This window comes from Ceratotherium simum, chromosome 17, assembly GCF_057802395.1.
Source record: "Ceratotherium simum simum isolate JZ-2026a chromosome 17, ASM5780239v1, whole genome shotgun sequence".
NCBI lineage: Eukaryota > Metazoa > Chordata > Mammalia > Perissodactyla > Rhinocerotidae > Ceratotherium > Ceratotherium simum.
Genome location: NC_141916.1, coordinates 52,861,864 through 52,867,863, shown reverse-complemented (window position 1 = coordinate 52,867,863; position 6,000 = coordinate 52,861,864).

Here is a 6,000-nt window from a genome sequence, read left to right as displayed (position 1 = left end):
CCCCAATGGAGAGAAAGTCCAGGCATTGTAGTATCCAGGCTTCCAATAGAGCGGTAATAAGGAAGAGTGGGAATGGCTTGAGTATCAATAGATAATATCTGACACAATCCCCATTTTACAGGTGAGGAAATGAAAACACGGAGTTTGACTATCTTCTGTATAGTCACACAATTATTAAGGGGCAGAGCTGGGATCCAAACTCAGACTCTCTACTTACCTTCCATTACTCCTTAGTATGTTCTTTTTACTCCAGCCAAACCAATTTACTTGTGTCATTCATTCACACGTTGGGCTCATCTCCACCTTAATACATGCTCATGCTTCCCTCCTTCCTGAAAGTCCCTTTCAGCTTCTCTCTCCCTGCCCAAATAGGAGAATTATAGATTGTGAGACATAAAAGAAACCTTAAGGATCATTCAATACAACTCTTTAATTTTACACCTAAAAAAAAAATTTCTAGGTCAAGCCTCCAGCCCAAAGTCAAGTTGTTATTACTAAAACTGGAACCCAAATTCCTAATTTAGTGCTTTTGTCATCTCAAAAATCTTCTTCCATTAAATTTTTCTAGTTAATTCTAACTACCATCAGTCTTGCCTTTTGCTGGCTAGCCATAGCATTTGTCTGTGCCATCCAGTTTTTGGCCTTTGGTTATATTTAGTGTAGAATAGTGTTGGTTACATACAGTCTATGTATGTATAACCGATCTAGTCACTTTTCATCAAAATCTTTAAGGACAGAAACTTTCTCATACATTTGCTTTTAATTCTCTCATACAAAACAGGCTAGAGATTCCATGATTCTAAAATCTTTTGTTTTGGTCAAATGAATACAGATCACCATCACTGAAAATGTAGAATTAATCAGTGACTCATAAAAGGTTTTAATATGACTGCCTTTGTAATATATATTCAAACTTTCTTTTTTTTTTTTTCCCCCCAAAGCCCCAGTAGATAGTTGTATGTCATAGCTGAACATCCTTCTAGTTGCTGTATGTGGGACTCGGCCTCAGGATGGACGGAGAAGTGGTGCCTCGATGCGCACCCGGGATCCGAACCTGGGCCACCAGCATTGCGGCGCGCACACTTAACCACCAAGCCACAGGGCCGGCCCTATATTCAAACTTTCATTCTCTCCAAAGCATCTGACCTTTGATAGAAATTTATAATTAGATATTAAAAAGGAACAAAACAGAGAGGAACCACATAAATTCCCCCAAATTTTACACATTACACCAAAAAAACAATTAGCACTTTATAAGAAAGAATAGAAGTCTTCCAGAAAAGGAGCACTATTCACAAGATGTTGTCAATAATTTCCTTCCTGATCTGAAAATCCAAGGAATGCAGCTGTAAGTTCTCCAGCTGGTTTTAATTGCTTTATAATATTTAGAGAGAGAAGAATCAGTAAAACTGAATCTACACTAGAAACAACTCTAAAGACTCAAATTAACTCTTTGAATTATATTCAAAAGTTAACATCCTTTTCAACCAAATATTCATTCATTCATTCATGCCCCAAACATGTATTATACCAGGCATGATAGGAGGCACTGGAGACAGAAACAAATTCATGGTCTAGTAGGGCAAAGAGATAGATAAATTATTATTTTACAGCACTGTTAGTGCCTGTCAAATTTCTACCCATCCTTAAAGCCCAGCTCAAGTGCTACCTCTTCCATGCATTATCCTCCTGTTTGCTTCAATGAGAATTAATCTTTCCCTCTTCCGTGTTCCCAGAGTATATTGAGCCTCCTAGCAGCCCTTACTGTGTTATAATTACATACATCTCTCATTATTCTGCATTTCCTCCAGTGCAAAGCATGGTGTCTCTAGTAGGAGCAGAGTACATGTTTATGGTATTGAACTTAATGGTAAAGATCTTACCTTTTACAAGTGGAAAAGATACTCTCACCACTGCTGGTGGGAGTGTAAATTGGTGGAGTCACTTTACTGGGAAATCCCATCTTTTGAAAATTTAAATGCACATGCTCTTACATTTAGCAATTACAATTCTAGGAACTTACTCTACAGAAATATTTATAGATGTTTAAAATACAAGAGTGCTCATTGAAGCATTGTTTATAACTGCTGCATAGGATTCCTGGACCCAACTTCTAACTTGGGTGGGGGAGAGGGGTGGTAGTGGACACCAGCAGGCTGTTTGAAAATTCAACTCATTTCTGACACTGTCTACCCAGAGATAGCATCAGATTCCACGGGTTGAGGGCTCAGTCCTACAAGAGTGTCCCCCCACCCCCCTACTTCAGATGGCAGGCACAAGCCCAGTTTGTTACCTGTACTTCTGACCAACTGGCTATAAATCAGAGGTTCTCACAGCTTCCTCCCTGCATTTGATTAATTTGCTAGAGCGGCTCGCAGAACTCAGAAAACGATTTTACTTACTAGATTACTGATTTATTATAAAATGATATAACTCAGGAACAATCAGATAGAAGAGATGCATAGGGCAAGACATGGGGAAAGAGCGCAGAGCTTCCATATCCTCTCCAGGCATGCCGCTCTCCCACATCTCCATGTGTTCACCAACTCGGAAGCTCTCCAAACCCTGTCCTTTTGGGGTTTTATGGAGGCTTGGTTACATAGGTTGATTAAATCATTGGCCACTGGTGATTGATTCAGCCTCCAGCTCCTCTCCCCTCCCTGGAGATGTTGTGGGGTGGGGACTGAAAGTTCCAACCCTCTAATCATATGGTTGGTTTTCCTGGCAACCAGCCCCCATCCTTAGGTGCTTCCAAAAGTTACCTTATTCACAAAACAAAAGACAACTTTATCACTCTCAACACTTCCGAAATTCCAAGGGTTTTGAGAGCTGTGAGCCAGGAACTGTGAATGAAGACCAAATATGTATGAAAAATATATTTTGGTCATCTGAATGATCAAATATATATTTCTTATAAATCATAATATCGCAACTCTATAAAAACTGGATTAAAAACAGACTATTCATCAACAGGGGAATAATTGATTAAATGGAATAACATGGAGCAATTAAAAAAGTGTGATGTGGGCCTGTCCTGATCTGAAAAGAAAGTGGAAAAAGCAGAATAAAACGTGTTTAATGGAATTACATTTGTATTTGTGAAAGAGACTACCTCCTGGGAGTACAACTAGGATAGCTGGATGCTCAGGAAATTTTAGTTTTTACTTTAATCGCTCTATATTTAAATCTTTTACCATGGAAATAAATTACTTTATATAAAGTGTGTGTGTGTGTAATAAAGGAAATATATATATATATATATATAAAATTGCTGGTAACACTGTCTATCTTTCGTATGCTTGATATCTCTGCTTTCTGAATACCTTCATTATTCAATGTTTCCAAATACTGGATTAAAAAAACAGAATGTAATTAATACAATTACATGCACTACATGAAAATATGTCCTGATATATTAAGTAAAATAAAGTTTAAAAATCACATGTAAATTATAATCCCATTTTTGTTTGAAACTACTTTTTTTTAAAATGTGTATTGTATTTAGAAATAGTTCACGAAGAATGAATACTAACCTACTAAAAATAGTTACATCTAGGCAGTGGAATTGGAAATGAAAACATTCATTCTTTTACCCCTTGTACTTCTGTATTCTTTTAAATTATCTTTTTTAGAAGTATGTACTACTCTTGTAATTAGATAATAACAAGGGAAATAAATAAATAAAACAATAAAACTCAACTTGGCATTTTTCTTGGGTCTTTCTGCCTCAAAAATGTTACAAGGTTATTTGACTGCAAACAAGAGGAGAAGCAGCTATTATTGTTTGGACAATAAGTTGATTAATACGGACTGAAGCCTTACCATGGGTGACAGTGTTCAAATACATTTGACCCAAATAAACTTTATTTCATATGCATAAATGTAAAAGAATAATGTGAGTGAGAATTCTTTACAATGTACACTTCAAGCAGGAATCATTGCTCAAGGTCACTCTCCGTCTTCTGCACTCCTTCCAGATGAAAGAGTCTGATTGACTAGATTTCTGCCCATACCCCAGTGCCTGACACACTCTCCCCCGACCTGCCTCTGATATGCTCCACTTACACTGTAAACAGCTTTCCACCATTTTCTTCCTGTAGAAGTCCTGTAGTTCTTTAAAGACCTGCTCAGATCTTATTTCTACATTAAGACTTTCGTAGATTGCTACAGGCTAAATATATCCGTACCTATGACATCTATTGTTACATCTATTATAGTCTGTGTTGTATTACAGTTTTTTGTATATAGGTGCATATTCTCACTAGATCATGAATCTCTAGAAACTAGAACACAGTTTAATTCATCTGATTTGGGCATGGCACATTTCTTCACACATATTAAGCATTTAAAAGAGATGTGATTTGAGATTCTATCCATGGGGTTATGCAGTCGTTCCTCCCAACTGCTCTCCATCCTCACCCTCACACTTTTTTTTCCTTTTGCATTTCTAAAACAAAAGAAGAAGCCTATAAAGTGAGAAGCTTATGCAGAGAAGTACTCTCTCTCTAACCACACGCTGTTCCCTGCAGAAAACATCTGAGAATCATGCCCTCTCACTTCTGTTTTTTGACTTTTCCTATCTAAGACATTTAGAAATGACTCATTTTGAAACTCTTCCTGTGAAGTCAGATAGTAGTCAAAAGTGTGAAGTTTATCATCGGAAATGAGAGAGAAAGGAAGAAAGACAAGCTCAGCAAATTTCCTAAACATACTTCATGACTTGACTGCAGTTAAGTGTGGGGACCAGACAGGACTTGTGGGCACTCCAGATTGGTTCTGAAGCCTTCACTTACTGTCTCAGGTTTTTGGTAAGAAAACCTAGATCCATTTGATGACTTGTGCTTTGTTTTTTTTGCTTATCATAGAAAATGGTTTGAGGGTCGTTATCTTCTATTTCCCCCTATTCCTTCCCTAACTTTTATTTCTTTTGTTTTATCCCTATGCATACCTTTCTTTTTCTAAATATTCCACATTCTATTTACTTTGCTTTTCATATTTTCATTCTTGAACTAATAGTGAATTTTTATGTCATTTTTCCCTCTCTTAAATTGGCTATGTATCTCCTTCAGACCTTTGATTGCAGCTTTCCCCTGTTAGATTTGTTTTTCAAATCACTGATTGTCTCTCTTTTCATTACATATATATTTTTCTCATTCCATTTCCCTATTTTTTTCTTTTATTCTTTTGCTCATTCCTTATTGCTAATGATTCTGTCATCTTATCATTAGTATTTGACTCTGGAATCTAAATTTATTTCCTATCATAGTTGAATTTTAGTTTCAGAATTTTATTTATCTTTTTAATTACTATCGGCTAATTCAATATAGAAAACTAAAAGAAAAGTCCTCTACTAATCTTAAAAATAGAGGTATCTTTCAGCCAAACACTTGGAGAAATGTAAAAAGTAATCTTGTTCTGAAAGACTTCTAAGACTCTAATTCATATATACTTTCATTTCAAGACAGATGATATGTGATATTTAAAATATAGATCACACCACATGACTCAATTTCTTTATACTGGAATTTTGCTCTCTTCAGTCTTTATTACTTCAATTTGTGCAGCTCTCAGTAGCTTTTCCTTTATTAGCAATACCAAAGGCTTTTCAGTTATGCAATGCTTTGTAGTAAAAAGAGTATTGGTGCCAGCCCGATGGCGTAGGGGTTAAGTTCGTGCGTTCTGCTTTGGCAGCCGAGGTTTGCCGGATCGGATCCTGGGCACGGACCTACTCACCGCTGATCAAGCCATGCTGAGGCGGCATCCCATACAGAAGAGCTATAACTCTACAACTGTGATACACCACTATTTACTGGGGCTTTGTGGAGAAAAAAGAAAAAGAGGAAGATTGGCAATAGATGTTAGCACAGAGCCAATCTTCCTCAGGAAAAAAAAAAAAGAGTATTGGTCTGACAGTCATTGGACCCAGGATCTGAGAACTCTCCGAGTTGTGAATATGTGAAAGTCACCTAATTTGCTGAGTTTCAGTGTCAAAACTGCAAA